The 24,396-nt window shown below is 31.8% G+C and overlaps 1 protein-coding gene across 5 annotated transcripts in view; it reads right to left on the reverse strand.

Moving 5' to 3' along the window:
• The window catches only part of LOC113393478 (uncharacterized), a 45,710-nt gene extending 36,022 nt beyond the window's left edge, over positions 1-9,688 (reverse strand). For 4 of the 5 annotated variants that reach the window (XM_026630369.2, XM_026630368.2, XM_026630367.2 and 1 more), the window contains exon 1: positions 9,356-9,688. The gene's annotated coding sequence lies outside the window, so the exon portion shown is untranslated. The remainder of the gene's footprint in view (positions 1-9,355) is intronic. The other variant, XM_064215218.1, reaches the window with a different exon arrangement.
• Positions 9,689-24,396: the final 14,708 nt, after the last annotated feature.

Here is a 24,396-nt window from a genome sequence, read left to right on the forward strand (position 1 = left end):
TTTTTTTAGACAATTTATATAAACAGCAAAAACATATTATACATGTATGGAAAAGCATATTTGATAAACCTAAGACGGAACAAACAGAGGAACTTGGTGGGAGGGTTTTGTGCAAGCCCGGCTGGGTTAGGTAAGTTAGATATTCCCACTCATCAGATATTCTACCACCAAACAGCAATACTTTGTATTGCTGAGCTCCGGTTGGAAGGGTGAGTGAGGCAGTATAACTATGGACACGAGGGGCATAACATTTTAGTACCCAAGGTTCAAGGTGGGTCCTTCACATTTAATTCAACATTACATGACGAATGAGAAGTATTTTTTAGTTGAATAAAGAATGTTTATCTCATAAAATATATATAACAAATCATATCATTCTATATCACGTCATAAAAAAAACAATATCATAAAAAAGAGTGACTCTATCAAATGCTATTCCAATTCTTGATCATCTTTCTAACATTTTATTTATATAGCTTATTTGTATATAGTATTACAGTAGCTTATTTTACGAAGCTCGACTATGACTCAACTTCCTGTACTATAATATCCATCATGCTTGTACATATAGAAGATATAGTCTTAAAAGTATTGTTTCTTAGGCTATTTACAAGTACAAAGAAAACTTTATAAGACGGAAAATTTCAGGGTTTACTTGGTAGAAGACTGTTAATGATCGTTTAACTCTAACAGTTGTTTACAGTTGTTTGCAGGCAAAAAAAAAACAAATCTAAATATTCTACATTCATATATAATAATACACATGGCCGAGGCTTTTGCCCGACCGTGGGATAAACGCTGGTTGTTACTTTTACGTAAAGTAATTTGGTCCTTACAAGCAACAAAATCTAAGCATTTCTTCTTTTTCACTAGTAAAATCTCCTTTAATATAATAATTAGAATTAATTACTTATGCCTATAAACCTGCATTGAAATTGAACGAATACCAACTCTACGTTTTTTCATCACCTGTATAATTATATGCATTATCTATTTATGATTTTTCAACATCAACATCAACATTAAATTTATTCATTAGCAAATGCGAGAGTCGGCGGGATTTTATTATAAAATAAATGCCTTTTTCAAGGAGGATGTATCGAGTTAGCGCACTGGAAACTTTGTTTCTACGGATTTATCTTTACTTTTTTATCAATATTATCAATAATGTGACACAAATAAACAAGAGTATTATTAAAGTAATTATTTTTAATTTAAATTATCCTTGGTAGAGGTTCAATTTACTGAATTACATATAGCCCAAAAAAAGTTCTTTTATTTAATATTACCATCATAAGGCATGATACTATCAAAATGACTATAATATACAGAGGAGTACTATCAAAGTCAGTTAGGTGTTTGACTTCTCTTATCGTGTATGGAGCTGATACTGTCTATAAGGGATGAAAAATGAGCACTTCATTTCGAATCAGTTATTTTTTAAAATATCATAGCAATATAATATTTATATGTTCCAACAAGAGCAGAAATTATTTTTGTTTTATATTTGATAAAGAAACCATTAATTTCCTTCATCTAAGACAAAATTGCTAGAAACCAAATTCGTATTAGACATACTATATATTATCTACGTTGCTATAATTTAATATATCTTTAACATATTTACATCATTTATGTATCTTAAAAATAAATATGGACCTAAAATTAAACCTTGTGAATTACACATAACCTTGTGATTGTATGTAATAATAATAAAGTCTTGGGCTTTTTAACTTAGATATAAAGCAATGAGATCAACCAAACCTTTGCTACCATAATGTTTAAGCATATATATAAGCGCATTCATCGTATGCTACGCTGTCAAATGCTTTAGATGAATCATAAAGCATGCCCATAAATTTCTGGTATTCCGAGCACTTTATATATGTATATTACCAAGTAGCGCTATTCCTTCAAGTTTACTGTAGGTGATTAAATATAAACATCTAAAAGCATCATATTACTCGGTATATTTCTATTGTTCCAAACATCGTCCATTAAAGTATGTATAAAACTCGTTTCAACGTTGAGTGCCCTCGTACGAATTACTATGAACACAAGAATCTCGCATTTCGAGACCGTAACAACGCTTTGTGCCCAAATAAAAGTTCTCATTGTTACTGTCCTGCTGGAAGTTTTAACCGATTGCAAAAGAAACTTTTTAGTCCAGTAGCCGGATGCGAAATGTTTCAGCGAAAAATATACTCGGACAAAATACAAGCGATCTTATCAAAACGTTCGTGTCTTTGAAGTACAGAGATTTTTCTTACTGTACTCTCCTTTGATCGTTCCTATATATTTACAATAAAATGTAGTTGTATATATATGCTTAATACCTTCAACGTCCCATTTGGAATTTATATCGATGGAATCGATTTTTGGAAGATAAAATTTTAGCAACCGACCTCTCTTTGATACTATCAGGTATAATTGACTGTTTACCTTTTGTGTGAACCCATGTTCAAACAACATGTGTATAGTTTTTATGTATTGTATGTAATATCACTTAAGCCGACGCATTAACAAAATTTTATAAAGAATTATAAAAGCAAATGGTTTTATTAAACAATGTCTTTATGCGCGTCAACAGGAAAGTTCATAGTGAGGGCAGACCGCATTGCCATCCATGACCATCCTTACAAAAAGACTTATCAAAACTAGTATCTTCTACAACAATAAATAATATTAATAGCAGGTTAAATTTTTCTTTTAAATATGCATTCAATTATATAACTTAATTTTTAATGACTGGTAACTAATTAGATTTTTAATGTAACGAATAAAATAAGTTAGATTCTTGTTTCAGCTTCTAAAAGTGAACCAACGTGTGATTTATACGTTTTTTTACTCAGATAAGCACTGTCTAATGAGAAAATAGACAAGGATCCAACAATTTATGTTGTTAAGTTTGAATATATTAGATATAAATTCTGATCTGTAGATAACCAGTTGGTCCTTATCTCGATACAAAATGTTACTTGCGCAAATATTACTTGCCTTTGTGATATGATATTAATATCAAATAACATTGTTTCCTTGTAAATATTTTGGTATCAAAATATCATTTATTTTTATTTGTATCTCACCTGACGTCCATTCCTTTGGTGTAGCTTATCTTTAATTTGTATTTTATTTTAGTCTACCTGCATATTTTTATTACTAGCCAGCATCAGAATTTAAGTTTGAGGATTCATTTCATTTTTATGAATATATAGTATTCATGGACAAAAACATAAGAAAGAAAATGAAATAAGTGATATTAAAACGATCTATGTCTAGTTATGTTTTGCAAATAACACAAAAACGAAATAGGAAAATTAATACAGAAAGTGCGCAATGATTAATAAATTAATATACGTTGAAATTTTCTCATCCCCGTAGTTAGTTAACTTAGTAGCAATATATCATTATGATTTATCACAAGCAGAAGACATCCAACGCTGTATCTACGACGTTATCTGCCCTTTAGAGGGTGATATATCGAGGTTTCCTCTCAAGAACAGACCACTTGATCGAACGACGTCTATGTTCTATTTTAAACACATTCATGCTGAGTTATATTTGTTAGTTATAAATTTAGACAAATGTTCACAATACATGTATGTGTTATGAACCGGAATTCGAGCTAATTATTTACCCTGAAATTCCAAATGTAACATACTAATTTTAAGAACTTATTTTAAGTGGTCTATTTTATACACTTGTTTGGGTTTGTTTTTTTTTATGACATCGATGTGTGGATTGGCAATTGGGTCACCTGGTAAGTGGTTACCACTACCTTTTTTTATGATATCGGTAGGCGGACAAGCAAATGGGCCACCTGATGGTAAGTGGTCACCACCGCCCATAGACAATGGCGTTGTAATAAATATTAACCATTCCTTACATCACCAATGCGCCACCAACCTTGGGAACCAAGATTTTAAGAACCCTTGTGCCTGTACTTACACTGGCTCACTCACCCTTCAAACCGGAACACAACAATACTGAGTACTGCTGTTTGACGGATCTGATGACTGGATGGTACCTACCTAGACGGGCTTGCACAAAGGCCTACCACCAAGTATGCCTTGGTGCCGTATGCATTTTTAACCATTAATTAATTAATCAATGCCTCACCAACCTTGGCAAATAAGTTGTTATGTCTCTTGTATGGCTTCTAGGTGGTATAATATATTATGAGTGAGTGTTACCTACCCAGACTAAAGCCGAATGTTGACGAATGAGAAAGATTAATATAAGGAATGCTATAAAATAGTAAATTAGGTTAATTTGATTGGTATACGAGTTCTTGAAACATTTTCACAAACTGAATTTCAAGTGAAATCGCGGGTACTGTGTAAGTCTTTGTCTGAAACTTACGCATATATAAGCTCTGTATACATATTTATATATATATGTATGTCTATATTGTAAGAGTATACATACATATATAATGGATGATATTCTTTATATTCGGTTATGAGAAAACATTTCACTCGAATTAGAAATTATGATTTTAAAATTCATAAACGTGTTCCAATTATTTTGAAGTATGTGACGTCATAATATTTTAAAATGGCGGACGGAGGCCGACCTGTTGAATATAAAATACATATTAATTTTTTGGGCTATGTTTTTAACTACTGACAGAATTTAAATTTACTTTAATAGAAATGTAAATAACTATATAGATCCTTTATTTTTAAATGAAAATACGGAATACGGCTATTTTTGCGCCATTTTGAATATCAATATGCTGTACAATATACATATTAATGTGATCACTAAAATTTACAGATTATAGATTAGCATCAATCAATGGAGGCAGCGTTTTTGTTAATTTAATTATTAGTCAAATTTTAATTCAAATCCGAGTTTCAGCCGTAGCCAACCAAATAGTCAATCTCAATTACTAAAAGCAACATTAACTTTTTGTCTGTACTTCTTGTACTTCATAGTTAATTTTCTGGTATTTGTAGCCTTATAAGATAGGTAACTCAACCAGCCAGGTAATAAAAAAATATACTTCATTCAAGCAGGCTCTTACCTCTTACAAGCACTTTTGAATATACAATTTCAAAGGTTAAATGAATTCTAAGCCGTTAAGGATAATAACCGTAACATCTCGACTTACGGTCCAGTGTCTAAAACACGTGAATCCTTACCGGATGTTACGGGTTCAATCCCGAACAACAAATTCATCTCGTACAAAACATCATAAACATAGAAGGAAACCTGCATATGTCAGATGAAAACCTGACACATGTGTGTCCTAAATTGGACCAGCGTAGTGGAATAAACTCCATAATCTTTTCCTCAAAAGATAGGATAGATATGAGATATTAACAGGATGTTACTTTAAGGAAAGTAAATTCTATAATACTGGGAAGACCCAAAATGAAGCACTATCATTAAACTCTTCATTAATGTAAGAGAAGACGGTATTTTATACTCAAAAAAATACTAAAGTAATAAACGTTAAGCTTATACGAGAATATGCAATGCGTTTCGGTGAAGGGCTTAGTATATAATATTATATAATTAGACGCTTCAAAATTTCACCCGCTTTAAATTTAGACGATTGACGTAATAAACGTGAATATCATTTTCTATATGAATCAACAGCAAAACAAAGAGAAAAATATAATTATTATTAAAGGACAGAATATATATATGTATATCTATGTCTTAGAAAAATATGTTACATTAAAAAAAAAGAAAAAAATAGGCAGTCAATATAGGTTACGTCTTTCAAGAAGGTCGACGAGCTCTTACTCCAGCGAAGATTTGCTAAGATTTATTAAATAAGAAAAATTTTAAACCACCACCTCTAACTAAAACTAAACAGTGAAATAAGGCCCGGACAGCTGAAACCAAAAAAAAGCAAAACAATTACAAATTAAGCTTATAACTGCATTTGTGTTGTTGTAACGTATACATGTGAAAATTTATAAAAACATAACTATCATTAGCAATCCGCCCTGGCTTCGTACGATATCGATACAAATATAATTTAAAACATTTATTACTCAGGAATAATGTAGTTTCGGAGATTACCCCTTACATACAAACAAACACACATAACCTATTAAATATATATCTAACAAATCTATAATATATAGACTTGTTATATAGGTTTGGTATTAGATCGGCAATATAAAAATAATTATTAAACAACAATATTGCGATTCGGCGTAATTATCCCTACTACGAGCAAGGAATTATGACACTTCGATGGTGTTGTAGTGTTGCCAGTAATAATAAAATCATTAAAATATTTTCGCATAGTATATTCTGGCTCGGAATTTTGTCTATAACCATATTTCGCCAGTGAATAAACGCCGCTCAAATATTTAAAGGACACTTTAACGAAATGAGGCTTACTAACATAACTTAAAATAATATTTAATATAAGACAATTTTAAGTTATATCCGGTTCGAAATGTAAATTCTACTAGAAAAAAAAAAATCTTTTTTCTACCAATTAAATTATTACATAATTTACATGAAAATCAAAACATAAGTGGATTTAAATTAATTAATAAGCACCGCGAAAAGCATCCTGATAAATGTTACGTATTGCTTGTTCACATTAATTATTCAATTTATTTTAATTATGTCAGTGTTGAGTACTGTTGTGAATGGTGAGTGAGCTGGTGTAATTACAGGTACAAAGGACAACTAAGGGTTAACGCTTGAAGGCGTATTCGCAAGGTATCCAACCGAATAATCACTATAATGCTGTGTACTGCTCATGAGCGAATGACAGTTTCTATCAAGACGCGGTCTACTTTCTTCTTTGTATATTGTAATATTATAAATGCGAAAGTAATTTTGTCTCTCTGTTACGCTTTTACGGTCAAACCAGTGAACCGAATTTGATGAAATTTGTTATAATAGGTTACTTTAGAAATAGGTTACTTTTGATGCCTAACAGTTGATCGCCAACACCAAAAAATGCATTCCAATACCAAAATGTAATATTTACATTACATTATATTAGCAGCCTGTAAATTTCCCACTGCTGGGCTAAAGGCCTCTTCTCCCTTTGAGGAGAAGGTTTGGAGGATATTCCACCACGCTGCTACAATGCGGGTTGGAAATTAGACACATGCAGGTTTCCTCACGATGTTTTCCTTCACCGCCAAACACGAGATAAATTATAAACACAAATTAATCACATGAAAATTCAGTGGTGCCTGCCTGGGTTTGAACCCGAAATCATCGGTTAAGATGCACGCGTTCTAACCACTGGGCCATCTCGGCTCTTATGTAATATATATTTGTGAAACCAACTGAGTAAAATAAGCAAATCAATATTTAAGAGTAAATAAGTATTTTTTTTTTATTTAGAAGGCATTCTTGCATGGAACTATTCATATGGAAAGTTGTCACTTTCTTTAGGACTCGAAGATATTAGAACTTTCCTTAAATCTCCATCTCAACAATTACCTAAGGTTATGTACCTGTAGTATTTTTCGAAATTGTTACCAAAAGTCTACTATCGAAACGACTTACGTTTCTACCAAACATATATACAACGGATCCTCTGAATAACACATGAGGATACAGAAAATTTTAATTTCTAGAACTTTTGGAAGCCTATTTTTTAGTTTTCTAGTACGAATGAAAACTGTTTGCGTTTTTCCTAGTACTTCGTATTATACGAATACGTAGTACGTGTTAGGAATGATCTACATTCGGATGGCACTATTAGAGCTATGTGGTTCGAATAAAACTGTACAAAATCTCCCTCTTTTACTTATTCTGATTTCCACCGATACTTCCTCTCATTGCTATACAACGACGTATCCAGCAGAAGTTCCACGAATCAGACTTGACATCTACTTTCGTCGCAAACATAAAAAGTAAAATAACATACTGTCAAGTCTGGACTAAGACCTCCCCACTCTTTGAGGAGAAGGTTTGGAGCTAATTTCACCATACTGTTCCATTGCGGGTTTTTGGATACACATGTGGCAGAATTTCATTGAAATTAGACCCAAGTTTTCTCTCGATGTTTTCCTTCTCCGGCGAGCACGAGATGAATTATAGACACAAATTAAGTACATGGAATTTCTGCAGTGCCTACCCGGGCTTGAATTCCCAATATTGGTGTTGTTTTGTTACCGGTGGTATTGTTGGATCCCCATCCAATACCATAAACCAAAACAAAAGATTATTCCCAAGAAAATTTGGCGGTGTCCGGCCGTAATCTGCCGTATTTTTTGCAGTATTATAAAACGCACTGCGCTGTCCCAAATAAATGAAATAAGGGCAGGTGCGTGATGTTTCCGAATGAAGTCATGAATATACATCGTTTAAAATCCATACTAATGTTATAAATCCCAATCCAATGTCTGTCTGTCTATAATAGTTTCTCCACAAGTCGCTAAATCTTAGTAAAAACTTATGGTGAAATTTCAAATAAATATCAGCTTGTACCCTAGAAAAAACACATGTATTTTAAAATAAATCCTTCAAGAATAAATATAATAAAAATTGCTATGCTACCAAAAACTTTCTTAAATTCACTAAAATTTAAGAAGCATACGAAGTTATATTTATAAATTTCTAAAATAAACAGACAATAAATAATTTTATAATATTACAAGCATTTGACAGAATATGATATTAAATTATTTATTAATCTTTAATTAATATTTAAATATCGAACCAATAGGTACTAACATCGCCATTGTTAAGATAATTATGTTTCATTCGAATGACAAAATGCTTAATGAAATAAAATTTTAAATTATTTACCAAATATTTCATTGAAAGTATTTTCAAATATAATAAATATAATATTTTAATTGGTTCAATCTTTTTTAATTTTATTTATTCTATTTTTAAAATATATGATGGTACGTTTTTACCAATTTTAGTTGCTGCATCAAATATACAAACCTACATGCAGTTGTATTTAAAAAAAAATTAATAAAAAAACATATTTTCAAAAATATACGTATATTTTGTTTATAAAAATACACACACAAAACAGAAAAAAATTTTGCAAGCAAAATTTTAGTTTTCAAGTACTTGAAGTGGGTTCGTACAAAATGTATTTTGTATGGATCCAACTCTTTTAAGTTCGGTTAATTTATGAGATAAACGAGTCTTGTAATTGGATTAAATAAAATGCCATGTTAGGCTAATATTATTAAAATAAAAAAATCTTTTTTCATTTTTAAATAAAGGCATTTCATATTGTGCTTAAAAACATTTATTAAAAAAAAATAAGATCGTGAAATCCCGTTAGAACAATTTAAAAAGAATGGTTATTTGTGGTCTCTACTTAATGTTTTTTTTTTGTTTTACCGGATTTTAAATGTGTCTCGTTTAATCTAATGTTTATTTATTCATATATTACCTCATTTTCATTCCGGTCAATTGGAAATAAATATTTAATGAAACAATTAAATAGTTCGAAGCACCACAATACAATAATTAATTACGGAATAACAGCTTAAAATCTTTCAACCCTTATCGGATATTTCACGCTGTTTCAACTTTTTTAATTAATCGTATTTTGACAGTCGCATACCAATTAATATTAATCCTGTTGATAAAATTCTCTCGAATAATATTTATGCAACAAAAAACGGTCCTATATGTTTTGGTTAGTCACTCAAAATACTAAATTTAAATTTCGAGCGCGGTCCGCTTGCGACACAAACGCGACGGAACGGAACGGGTAGTCGCTTCGGAGGTTGGGCGGATACTGCCTTTGCCGCAGGAGCCTGCGTCACAGCTACTGGACCTCGACACCTTTTGCGGGACCCTAATTAATTACGCAGCGTCACACAGACAGGCTCGATGTCAAATCTCTTCCAAAGGAGTTTATGTTCCCGCCTTGATGAAAGTAATTATAGGAGGATCTGTTACGAAATTAAGTTCAACAGAGAACTATGTAGACATATATTTGTTTCTCGGAATTTCAAAGTAATTTGAAACGAGGAAAGTATAAACCTAAAATTTGGTTATAAAAATGTACTTATTCCACTATATTTAGTGTCAATTTTCCCACAAATAACGATAGAAAATTATTCGTAAAATAACAATATTAAAGTAAAGTAAGTATCAAAATCTTATTACTCTTAAAACAAACTATTCTAACTACCTACTCTATAATGTCGAGTATCTTGATTGATAATTAATTTATGGTTGGTGATTACTCTCAAGGGAGACAAGCCAGATGCGCAGGACATAATAAAGTACAAATGCGTGAACAAACACAAGTGACCTCTGTATTTCTTCACTATCATCCGATGGAATGACCTTTGCATTCTATCTTTGAACTCCGGGCAGATACAAATATTTTTTCGACAGGAAAACAATTGTTTTTTTTAATTTACCAAGGGCCTCGAAATCTGCGGACAGCTACAAGATCAACGTAAGAGTCGACGATCTACTTTACTGCTAGTTTAATAAAAATATCCGTTATAAAATACATTTTTATAAATAAAACAAGATCGTAGTCGTATTACGTGAAACGAGCAATACAGTTCTCTATTTATAAGAGATCATCAGAAAAACGATTCATAGCAGCAATATATAAGGAAAAAGTGCTTCCAGTTCGATCTTCATTATATTTCTAAAAGCACTCATGATCGTGAAATAGACTATTCAATTGAATTAAGCCTCGTGAGATCTTTAAGCCAATAGAATTGTCTGAAAATACATTTAAAATAGGTGATATTTAACTTAATTTCAGATCCTTCTTAGTCCTTTTGGCTGAGTAACTTTCTAACGTAATATTTCTGATAGAATACTTACTGTACTCTATTAAAATATGAATTATTCATCAAACTACTATTTAATTAAAACTCAAACACCATTGAATTACGGTGTGCTTAATTTTTGTTTAAGATTAATCTCGTGCTCAATTGTAAAGGAAAACATCGTGAGAAAACCTGCATGTTTTGGTTGAAAAATCTGATACATAATCGACCCACTTGAGGGCAGCTTGGTGAAATTATCTCCTAACTCCCTCTCCTAACTCCTCAAGCGGAGAGGCCTTAAACCTCTAGGCCAGCAATGATATTTAAAAGATATGACTTTACTTTTATGATAATTTACCACCTAACCTAACACAAACCTTTGGTAAAGATATCTTTTAAAGATTTAATTCTCCTGAATTTCAGGTTTTTTTATACAGGTTAGCGGTCAGGCAAATGGGCCACGCGATGGTAAGTGCACCACCAACATTGGAAACAAAGACGTTATTTTCCTTTTGTCTGTAGTTACATAGGCTCACTCACCTTTCAAACCAAAATCGAAATCAAAATATACTTTGTTCAAGTAGGCTTTTGCAAGCACTTTGGAATGGTCATTTAACAAACTATATTAAGTAAAGTTACCACCGGTTGGGAATGTAGATTCTACCGAGAAGAACCGGCAAGAAACTCAGTAGGTACACTTTTTCAACGTCTAAAAATACAGTCATGTTAGTTAAATACAATTATATATGTATGTTATATATCCTGCCTGGAAGTCAACAAGCATTAACTCCACGCTTTTTCGACATGTATATAATAGATGATAAAAAATCCAGTAGACAACAATACTAAGTATTATTGTTTGACAGAAGAATATGAGTGGGCGGTACCTACTCATAGGATTTCATAAGCAATTTTACGAGTTTGTATTTTAGTTCGTATATGTTCTCTAATGTTTATTTCATCGCACGTATTGTGAATGTGTTGTGAACAAATTATGTTTGATTACATCAATGCAAACTCATCCGACACGTAATACTAATACAATAATTAAGTTATGTTTATTTGCTCTTTGCAATTACGCAAATAATGGTCTGTTCGATAGGGAATTGTACTTCATTATAGGATGTTACATATTTAGTATATTAATTGTACTATAAATTTTTAGTTATAGATAGACGGACAAGAAAATAAGCCACATGATGGTTAGTGGTCAGCACCGCCCATAGACAATGGCACAGTAAGATTAACCATACCTGACAACGCCAATACGCCCCCTTGGGAATTAAGATGTTATGTTTCTTTGTGCCTGTAGTTACACTGGCTCATTTTCCTCGGAGTACAACGTACTTATAAAATATATAAATCCACTTATTTCCCTATGTCCCTATAATTATTAATATTTAAAAGTATAGACATATTATACATACAGAATAATAGATTTTATTTTGGCTATATTAACGCTGACTCGTATAAAAACTGCCAAAATATACTGGTTTGGCTTCCTTTGGCACGGGAAATCTAACCGATTAATGTGTTTGTGTCTACGAACTTCAGCAAGAAAATATCTGAAACTGGTTGTATTCAAATCGTTTTGAGTTTCTTATTGACAAAATAAGATTTTGTATCAAAGGAGAAGCTAGAAAGAGAAAACTGATATATTAAAGTCAATAAATCCTTCTTGGGGCAAGGTATCCGTTTCTATAATTAAATTCCGTAGGTATTTTTAACTCTGTAAAAAATATATTGGTAAAGAGGGCATATTATTCAATACAAGATTATATAGATAATTAAAAGTGTGGAGTTAATACTTAATAATTGCTAAGGATGTATTATATATGTATACATATATATATATATATATATATATATATATATATATATATATATATATATATACATATACAATTGTTTTTAACTAAGATAACTTTGTGTTTTAAATGTTGAGAAAGAGTAACTACTGTGCTTATTATTTATATATTATCAATGAAAAAGTCTAATCATATATAGATTGGGCAGCCGCAACGATTTTCAAGCATATTTAACTTGGTGATAGGGCTTTGTGCTAGCCTAAACAGTAATTCTTGGTTTTGTCGTGTTTTGGTTTGAAGTTTATAGATATGTTCATATCCCTCAATAACATAATATCCGAGCGCTTCGACAATCCATGTAGTCACGTTACTGTTAAAACTATCAGCAGTAAAAGCATACCCAAGAATTACTAGTATTTGCAGTGTTTATCAAACCGTGCTTACATCAAAAGGGATAATGGATAACGGAGAAGTTAATTTAAACACAAAACTGCAACAAAATAGCTAATAATAAGAGCTATATAAACAAAAACTCATCGGAACGTTTTAGAGCCTTTTGTACATTTATACGTTTTAAATTTATTTAAGTTTCAATGAAACAATATGTGCATGTCGTTGAACATTATTTTTTTATTGATATGCAAATTGTGCGCGTTACGAAGTATGTTATTTTTGTTAGTGTAAATTATTTTTGTTTATGTATATTGTAAATACCTCTGTCATTATCATATTCAATCTTGCGTTCCAATTCTCATAGTCCATGCATCCATTGATGCTGCCATTCTTCTAAAATCATCCGACCATCGGATGAGTGGTCTGCCCTTCTTGCTTCTCTGGGCTACCACTGACTTTGATCCATCTTTCATCTTCGTATGTGTCTTTATAAATAAATACATCTACAATAGTATTCATATGCTTTTGCATCACCTGCCAATCTATTTTATTGCAGAGGTAGTCTGACAAGAATCGCTGAAAGATAGAGAGGTAAGACCTGCTCATTAAACAAATGGTTTTATTATGACATAAGTCCTTCTGGAATTCGTTAATGTGTGCAAAATAAAATCTACTCTATAATGTATTTAATATAAACCAGAAATCTCACAAGTAAAGCAACGACAATTGATAGTTAACAATATTTCTTTGACAAACTTGTATCTAGTATTTTATTGCTACAAACGTAATATAACGCTTTAGCCGAGTCGTAAAATTTATTTGATATATACGTGGATTCTTCTACTGAACCATTTACGTAATACTTTTCGATGTGCAAGCTAAAATCGCGTCTATTGCTATGACATTCAAGCGTTATTTCCATATCAACGATCCTACTCTTATGAGTGATAGGCACAGTAATTCATGTAAGACTCTGGACTTTCTATCGTTATGAATGAAAACGCCTGGGATTGCACCAGCTTGACGAATTAACACTATGGTTATATCTTAATCCTGATTAGTTTATTCAAAAAACGAATTAGAATTGTCTAATTATTTCATTCTTAAAAGGATGAAAAGGATTCAAGGTTGAAGTTAATAGTAAATTACCGTCGATATCGAATTTAAATTATTTGCACAGAAATCATGTCACGGGCTCTTTAGTCATGTAATTTGATACTTGACATCGCATTAAAAAAAAGAAGAAAATGTTGTAGAAAAGGATTTCCTGCACTTTGTCATGTTCTGTTGAAATGGATTATATTTTACATATCGAAATTGATGTTGGTAATGTTCGTATGTTTGTAATTAATAGACTTCGAATTCGTCTGACTAGAAAAATTGGCACATGTTTGTATTTTTCATGAAGTTTTTTACGCAACAACTTCTCAACTAACCGATCGCAATGAGCGTCATAACAGTGGGCTGAACGTCTGTAAAACGTCTGGGGTCTGAGGCGGGGGAGTGAGGTAATGAAGATATTTTCAACCGAAATATAAGCAACTCATTACAAATTCTCAACAATCTCGATTATGTCTTATAATATTTACTAACAGTTTAGCTGTTGTGATTAAATTGTTGTTTAATTCTAGTAAACTACAAAATGATTTATTATGATATCCTTTTTTTTATTTTTTTTCTTTTCCTTTAATGAATATAAGCATTGTACATCTTACATAAAAAATAGAACTCAATGGTGTTTTTTGTTTCTAGAAAGACATTTTTTCTTAATTAATTTTAAAATACGACTATCAATCAAACTAATCTATCATATCAAAACTAAAATAGAATGTTCACAGATCAAACGAAAATTATTTATTTGGGATGGAATAATGGATTGTTTGTTTGGGTCCAAGATTGGAAAACTATTGTCCGAGGTTATAAAGCCGATATCAAAAAGGCGGGATAGTGTCATCTCCATTGTCTTCCTCAGCATAGTTACCAGCCCCAACCATATTGGATAAAGCCAAGCGAATTATGATGATATTTTTATATCGTTGAAAATACCTAATACCTAAACCTAACCCGGTACTGACCACCAGGGAATGTAGATGGCAAACTCGATCAGGGTGTGACACGTCGTATTCCATAGTGCACTGCACACATGGCAAGAGTGTCAACCCCCGACTCTCTATCCAGTACAGGTACCTGCTGAAATAACCATGTCCAATAAGTAACTGCGTCAGTCTGAATATGAGTGTGCCGTTCCACTCAGTAACTCAAGTGGGGACCCCAAGTCCTACGTCCCACTTGTGAATCAGGTCTCCTCCAGGACTAGAGCTTGATTGATTGCTTGATCGCACTGGCTGTTACTCAGAACTTTTACACTTCCACAAGCACCTTTATGGATTTCCTATAGCAGATCGGTGGCGAAATCGTCATCGCCTTCCAGGACACGACTGTACGGTAACCACGTACCGCACTGACCGGTATGACCTTAAGGATGGGCCCCGTTCGAGGAGTGTAAGCGTCAACCCATAAGGGTACCGTACAGAGCCATGGTGCGTAACAGCATATAGGCGCCAGCATGGCGATTTCGGTCCTCCCACGTTACATAGGAGGCGGCCAAAGATGGTAGTGGCGTTGATTAACGTACATCTTGATATAATATGTAAATTAAAGTAATAAACGTCACTGCGTACTTTATATAATATTTTTAATTAAATACTTGGGTTATAATTTTCAATCACGCAATATCATAGTGTGACGTCATCGCCTTCATACCATTGCGTCGTGACAACTACATCTAATGAGCATTTATTAAAAACGATCCCCAAAAATCGGTTCTTCGGTTTTAAAAAAACAGTTATATCAAAACGAGTTGACATATCAGTTAAAATAATTATATAACATATCAGTTAAATAAGTTTTAAATAATCTCTTTTATTACAAGGTAAGAATGAAAACAGAAGCACGAGGGTTTGCCCATGTATGGTCAAATAATCTCTGAAACTTTTCAAGTGGGCAAAAGCTACCCCAGCTTTTGTCCAGCAATGGGTCACTGTAACCTTATTTTTATTGATATGCCACGTAGTATCAAATCATCTAACTCAATCTCAGTTTAATAAAGATAGAATTCTGAAGATATTCGAATTTCAAGATAAATATTTCCGTAGAAAGCTGTCGTTAGAATTTACTTCGTCGAAACTTCGTTGATATGCCATATGGAAATTGCTGCAATCGAATTCTATATACATATAGATATATATATATATATATATATATATATATATATATATATATATATATATATATATATATATGTACTTATATATTCATACGAATGTCTTGGAAATATAAGGTAACTCAAGTATGAGTACTATTATTATTGCTAATAGAAGAACATGATGTTAGGACAATAATGACTTACTAATAATTCTAATTAAATACCCATATCTGTACTAATATTATAAATGCAAAAGTCTGTCTATTTGTCTGTTACGCTCACGGCTAAATCACTAAATCGATTTTGAGGAAATTTGTCACGAAACAACAAAATGTGTACAAATATTGAAGTATTTTTGTCACAACTCGACTTCCAAGCAGAGTAAGGTGCTGGTTCACCAAGTGTACAGTAACTATTGAATTATATGGAATAAAATTTTTAAAATTAATTGCTTTGTCAACGAAGATAAAAGTTACGAATTTTACAATCAACATATAGCTACTGAAGCCAGGTATATCGTTGAATAAACGTTGTAAAGACGTAGCAATTATATAGGTATAGCGTATACCAATGGAATTAGGAAAAAAAATAAACAAAACTTAGTTTTACGTATTTCATGCGATTTGCAATATTATAAATAATACAATACAATAATATTTATAATCATATTTATAATACAATACTATTAGACTTAACTACTGATAGCTATCCGTTTTAATTTTATTTCCAAAATTCCGATAACAGTTTCATCGACGTTCGAAACGCCTTTTTTTCGCAAATTCATAGTGTATAGCATAGAATAATCAAGCTCTCGACCAATGACATCGCCTAAATTCGCTGTCAAATGTTGTTTATTTAGCTTTTCTCCTCTCATGGTTGGAACAGAGTATAAGTATATTTTAAAATAAAAACTAATACCAATAGAGCTAAACGTGTAAGTTTACGTTAATTTTCTTCATATTTACAGACTTTAGTTTTGATGTATGTGTATAGTTTAGAAACTAATTATAAACTTTATCAACATATAAAAGTTGTAAAAGGATCGTGAGCTTGTATGAATTAATTTTTCTTCTCTTTGAAACAATTTGTGTTACATTACCGATTTAGGCTACGGCGGTCAATCTCACGGGAGACTACCTAACTCAGAAGAAAATATTATGCACAACTGTGAGCGTAGACCCAGGAGTACTCATATCCGATGAAAGAGAACAGTTTTTAGGGCTTTACGTGCTCTTCGACGCAAGGAAGTAGCCACACTTCCGACTTCCAGATAACTCCGGCCTGTTACTGATTTCTTTTAACAGATAAACCCAGAAACCAATAACCATATGATATACGGCCTTATAACCACTGGAGCATGGAGGCCGTCTGATATAGTCGTCGGTCATACGGTTTACTGACTCTTGCATATTTTATATTCTCCAAGTGAATTCTGTTGACTCATATTAAATAATCCAATGAGTGTTCACGTTACATACGCACAAACAGACATACGGAATGTTTGTTTAATAGTTTTGTTTGTTGATTTTTTATTATATAATACAAAGATTAAAATTATATTGTTTCAAATCATATTATGCTTGAAGATATAGTGTAATTTAAGGCTTACGAGATAAGACTTATTATTAATAAAAATTAAATTAAAAATAACCCTAACAGCTTGTTTTCTAAGAATGAATAGAGGTTTTGTGTCTGAAGTGTAATATATACTTCCAAGTCTGTACAAACAATCAAGAAGACGTTTTTCCAACGAATCCATCAATCTTAATACGGGACGTAGAGCGTTTCGGAGAAGGTTTTATAATATTAATATACAAGTAAACGCGGTTCGCATTTTTACCTCTTACCTATTTAAGTTTAGACTCTATTAATGTGACGTGAATAAATGTTCTTCTGTACCATAAGACATGATACTACGAAAAGAATAAAAACATACTAATCGAGAATTATCAATTCTTCAAATCAGCTTATAAATTAATCTCTTGCTGCTAAGCTGCAACAAGAGATGATAAATTGGATAAAGTTTTTTTTCTATAAACTGTGCTATTATTTACATCGACAGCCTTTGTCTTTTTTTATGGCATAGATTAGCGGTCGAGAATATGGGCCACCTGATGGTAAGTGGTCACCACCGTCCATAGACATTGGCACTGTAAGATTAAGTTCGCGTGATTTTAAGCCACAAAAGGTGACATATCTGTGTATCATTGTGTCTGTCGTGGCATTGTAGTTCCCAAATGAATTATGTATATACATAATTTAATATACAGATATCTTGTTTGAGTGCATTGCCATCGTAAAAAATCAAACTACAAACGAACGTTTTAAATTTATAATTTAATCTTGTAATATTAAAAAGTTATTATGTACTTCTCTTACTGCGTAATGTATATTACGCGATATTACACGTAGTGCCGTTGGAGATTAAAGCATAGATTTTTTGCAGTTGCGAACACGCGACAGAGCTACATAAAGCTCTCTTTAAAGTAAGGACACGCTTAAAAGTAAACGATATGTTTTTTGAAATGAGAAGGAACCGGGGTATAAACATAAAATCATCTTTTTTTTTTTTATCTGTATTTGTGTATTGCTGTTGGCCCTACTGGCCTTTACAGCGTCACCGAACGTTGGGGCGAGTGCTAAGACTCTGCCTTAAGGTGAACCCTTTTGGGCTCGAGAGTGACGTTCGTTCTGAGGGTGTCTCCTATGAGATCGCACCTCGGCTCAGAACGTAGTCGGTGCGGTTATATAAAATCATCTACGCCGTACCTATTTATATTTATTTTCAAATGCAAAGGGATGATGTAACACCACTGGAACTCTATAAAAAGTTTAATCCTCATCAACCCTCGTTCCATAACATTTTGATTTTAATAAAACTATATTTTTCTCAAATATCTTCAGCGTACAGATTTCGATCAGTTACGATTTTATTATATGTTCGATAGCTTTCCATTTAATTCAACACTAACATGACGATTCAAAAGTGCTGTACCTACTTGAATAAAGAATATTTTGATTTTGATTGTATTCATATATTATTTTTGAAGAGACAACTAGGCAGACAATTTATATGAATAATTAACAATTACGAATTTCGTCATACGATATGACATAATACCTACGTGAAATTTTGCTTAGGTGACATGATACACATACCTTTGTAATGTAAACGAAATTACAACGACGTCCGGACACGCCTTTGTTCATATACATATATTACCTTGTGGTTCTAGGCAAGTTCGACTGCGGTGCATTTTCATGTATTTATTAGTCTTATTTTCAAACGAAATCTTTTATGTATGTTATTAGAAATATATTCAGAATCAATGTAATTGTTAGTATTGAGTGTATTTATGGTATTCCAAAAATTAATTATATATTTACATAATTACATTAGATGCAACAGCTTTTATAACCAAAGAGTAACTCACTCAAGCAAATTTGGACAGAGGATTGATTCGATTATAAAATATGTAATGAAGCAACAATATATTTAAACTAACTACGTCTGGATCAAACTGGATTAATGCGTATAATACTTTTAAATAATTAATTTAATTATAAACAATAAAAAGCTGCAGCGTTACGTCAAATTATTGCTGTTAATGTACGACTTTATATATTTTATAGCTCTCTTGGCACATTAAGATACTTCTATCTCTCTAATGTCCAGAAGAGAGAGAGAGACGAGAATTGATATTCTTAATACAAACCATTCACTTTGTATTTCGATAAGGGTTAAGAAAAAATTGAACTTGTATTTCTTTATATTTTTATAAAATAGTTAAGCGGACACGTTTAACATCGCCCAAAGATATTGGCGTCGTTAGATATATTAAACTTACATTCCTTTACATTGATATTCTTTACAAAACCAATTCGCCAACAGCCAAAACTAAGTACCCCAAACTAAGATGTTATGTTCCCTGTGCCCTTCGTTAAACTAACTTACTCTTCCTTCAAGCTGGAAAACAACAACGGAGAGTATTGTTATTTGGTGATAAAATATATCATGAGTGGGTGATACCTACCCAGACGAATTCGCTCAAAGACTTCTGTTAGGTTATGATACCTTGTCCTGATTATTATAAAATACTTACATAATATAGTAATCATATTATGACGCAACTGTAAGTACACCCACTTCATTAGGAATTCTCGAAGGAAGTCTCGAACTCCAAGATTATAAATAGATCGGACAGCTCTTTTTTGCAGAATGAAAACAGTTTCAATATCACTTTGGATAACCCAAAAGAAAAATGACGTAAGACATTGTTCTATTAAAATAACCAAAGCTCAATAATCAGTTGTCCAACTTTTCTAACCGTGTCTGTGAAGCTGAGTCCCTATCAGGGATACGATACGATAAATGGCAATTCCACTAAATTTTTGAGTCTAAATTTTTTGTGACATTTATATCAATATTATCTAAAGGTTTTATTTTTGCATTCTTACATTCGGTAAGATAAAGTATTAGGATGATCTGTTTAATGTTTTATTCACAATTTTATTTTCCAACTAATTAAATATTTAGTAGTTTCATTGTTATATCAATTCAGAAACTGAAGGTCACTAAGGCGAATACATTAAACTCTCGTAATCTCTAGAGACCTGGCCTGGATCTCAATGAACTGCCGATACTGATACAAAACTTTATGTTAAGCTCTAAGCCACAGTCCAAATGGGCAAGTTTGAAACTTCGTTACGAACGTCCTGCTCCTGAACTACGTGCATAACTTATCCATACAAACAGGCCCTAATATATATAAATATTTAATATAATGCATACAAATAAAGTACAAATTATAAATACTAGCATAGGTATTTTATATTATAAGTATTTATAAATTAAAGTCGATGTCGTGTACAGTGGTACCATACAAGGTTTAAAAAATAAATATCACGTTCATTAGGTTAGTGTGCGCTTCAATTGGTAACCTAATTGGTAATAAGTTCTTGGTTCTTGGAAAAAGGATGAAATACATTACTTAAATATAATATAATAAAAAGGGAAAATTTCGATACGATACGATACGGATTTAAAATTGAGCATTTTTTATTATTGCTCAATAATTCTCGAGTGTTTCGTAAAATATCGTGAACATTATTATTTCAGAGTGAATACCACAAAATCCCTTTTCTACCCTTGCTTGTTCATTCATTACCCTAAATGTTTGTGTAACATAAACTAAACTAAGCACTTATAGGCCTAATTTCAAGTCTTATAATTCCCGTGAAAATGTAACCTGGTTTCGGAAATTCCTTGGAAGTTTATTGAGGAAAGCCCTTCCTAGTTGATGTTTAAATAGCAATTTTATGTAAAGCGTGCAGAACAATAAACCATTCATCGTTTTAGGTGGCAAAGAGGACAATATAAGCAGTCTTTTATTTTTAAAAATAGATTAAAAAAGAAAAAAAAAATTTGTTCATTTAAAAATATATTCTCGAACATATACTTGTAACCTACTTTCATTTTTTATGCGGTACAGAGAACGTTTTTGGGTAATGGTATACGCATATATAATAAGATACCGGAAATTATAATCAATTTACCAATTAAAACGTTTAAAAAGTTTATTAAGACTAAATTAATAAATTAATCTTTTATTCATTAAAATAGTACTCTAGGCTCGGGTTCCATCACAGGACTGATTGAACACTAATTGTGAAAACCAGCATTGCAAGTCTGTTTATTTAAAAAGTCCAACTATGCGAGTTTCTTGCCGTTTTCTCGCTGGAGGTTACTTTTAGAAACGGTGGTAGTGTTTAAATATTGACGATTCAAAAACGGTTCAATGTGAAGTTTACTTGAATAAAATACATTTGTTTTGATTTTATTTATTAAACTTACGAAAAATAACTTTTCATTAACGTATTATTGCTTTTTTCATAAGTTATTTTAGGACTGTGTAGGCTTATAGATAGATGTTAATTATTATATATAGAGTAATGAAAGGGTAGAGCTATTTAGAACGACCTTTTTATTCACTGTTATAGAAATTATAGAGTCTATACAAAGGTGACATTAAGAGAATGTCATTTATACATCTAGTCAGGACATATATTTGATAAGGGTGTATGATGTATGAGTATGTGTGTGAGGTAGCAAAAGGTAGTAATTTCTTATTTTTATCGTCATCGATGGTATCATGTCAAATTAATGTCAAAGTTTTTTTTATTTATGTTTACTCACATGAGTAAGATCGAAATGTGAAATCTTCTTGAATAATAAATTTAAATTTGGAATTTAGAGAACTCAAATTCCGTTTAATGTAGATGTTTAAAATAAATCGCCATGGTCAGCTGTGGAAGTAGAATGTAATATCTTTAGTATTAGTAATAAATTGATTAATTTTCTCTTTAAAAGTAACTCGTCATAAAAGCCATTTCACTCTAGAATAAAATGTAAGTTGGTACGTAATAATACAGCTTAAAGTCATTTGAAATACGCTATTTATATAAAATAGAAAATGGACAATGATTTCAATATAAAGGACCCGAGCAATATGAAAACATTTGTTCTGACCTCCAACTCGATTGTCCAAAGGTATTAAAAGCTGGGCTTGGAATAAGCTTCGCATAAGATCGACATCTTTGATAAGGAAGATAGTTTTATTTCAAACTAGGTCAACAGAGCGTGAGCTAAGAGTCTGAACACTAGTAATTTATAATGTAAATAGTTATATATGTCAAATCGTAAATGGACCATGACGGTAATAAAATGACTATAGAACATTTAAAAAAGGTGGTCTAACCTCAATTTCAACACCTCGTGGAAAGCCATCAAGCTGGTCTAATTTTACAAATCTTTCAGATGAAAGTATTCCAACTTTATTTCAATCTATGTAAACCTCTAGAACAAATTTGTCAATTGATATTTCAAAAAGCCCTCTTCTGAATAAACGGTATTGCTTTTTAAGAAACAATATGAAGAGACTAGAAGAGACAACTGGGCCATTACAAAGTAAAATGGTAACCTGGAGTCAAAAATTTTGACATAATTATAAATTTTGCAAGTATGGTATGGTATATACATTTAAGATCATATCTAATAAGTGGGTAGGTGCCAACTAGACGGGGTTAAAAAAGTCCTATCAACATTTATGGAAAAAGTATACATATTAGTATCCATGATAAAATCTTGAACTCTAAGCAGATCACTTTTAGTTCAAGCCCTGTTCTAAGGTCACTTTAGATAAGATGAATATAAATCTTTACGACCCTTTTCAATCTCTTGTAGAAGAATCCGAGTGGCATATTTACGTTTCCCTTCCCTGGAGAACATGCTCGAATCATTTGTCAGACATCCGCGTTTAAAATACAAAGAGAATAAACCCATTATTTAATAATAAAATGTCACACGTTTCAACATTTGCAATAAGTTCTGCTTCTCAAGACATTGCTTTTGCAATTTATACTAATGTTATAAATACGAAAGGGTTAACTTATTTAGTATGAAGCAAGCTTGATCGGACCTAGGACATAGGCTAATCTTTATAAGCTGACATACGTCCATTAAAACGCCAGCGAACTATTTAATAATATTGTTAGCACACATAAAAATTATGATTTATGTCAACCAATCGAAACTTACGACAATATTGTTGATAAAGTTCGATCATTTTAATGTAAGATAATTTCTGCATCTGCAATAAGAAGAAGGCCGGAGGAAAGAAATCGAAATATTCCTTAATGGGATTTTACATCACCTAATTCGATTGAATATTTTTACCTCATTAACAAAATTGTAAAAAGTTTTAACTGAGAAACATTCTCGGGTGAGTATTGTAAAAGTCTGAGGTTTTAGTTAGTTTTTAGGTGCGAAATTGATCAGGAAAATCTTCGTCAAATTTTATAAGGATTTAATCAATCTATCTCACCATCCAAAATACATTATTTTTATATGTTGCTCTTTCAAGATCACTACATATATATCAAATGTGAAAAACAGAAATATGAGCAGCACTGAGAGCACTGATGGGTTTTTACTAAACAACTGGCCTTTTGGGTTAGGGATGGGCAAGATATTGAATTACTTGTAATTCTGACACGCTTTGCAATTGTATATATATACATAACGATGATAATAAACAATATGCATATATTTTTTGTTTCAGTTACCATATGTTACAAAAAATCCGAAAATTAGGAACTTTCTGGAAGGAAGTTATTACAAGCAGTACTTATGCGAATTGCACGGCTCTTCTTTATCACGTCATACAATTTTATTTTCTTTCTTAACTGTGAAATTAATATGAGTGTGCATGTTTTATGTATCTAC

This window comes from Vanessa tameamea, chromosome 6 (genome assembly GCF_037043105.1).
Source record: "Vanessa tameamea isolate UH-Manoa-2023 chromosome 6, ilVanTame1 primary haplotype, whole genome shotgun sequence".
Classification (NCBI taxonomy): domain Eukaryota; kingdom Metazoa; phylum Arthropoda; class Insecta; order Lepidoptera; family Nymphalidae; genus Vanessa; species Vanessa tameamea.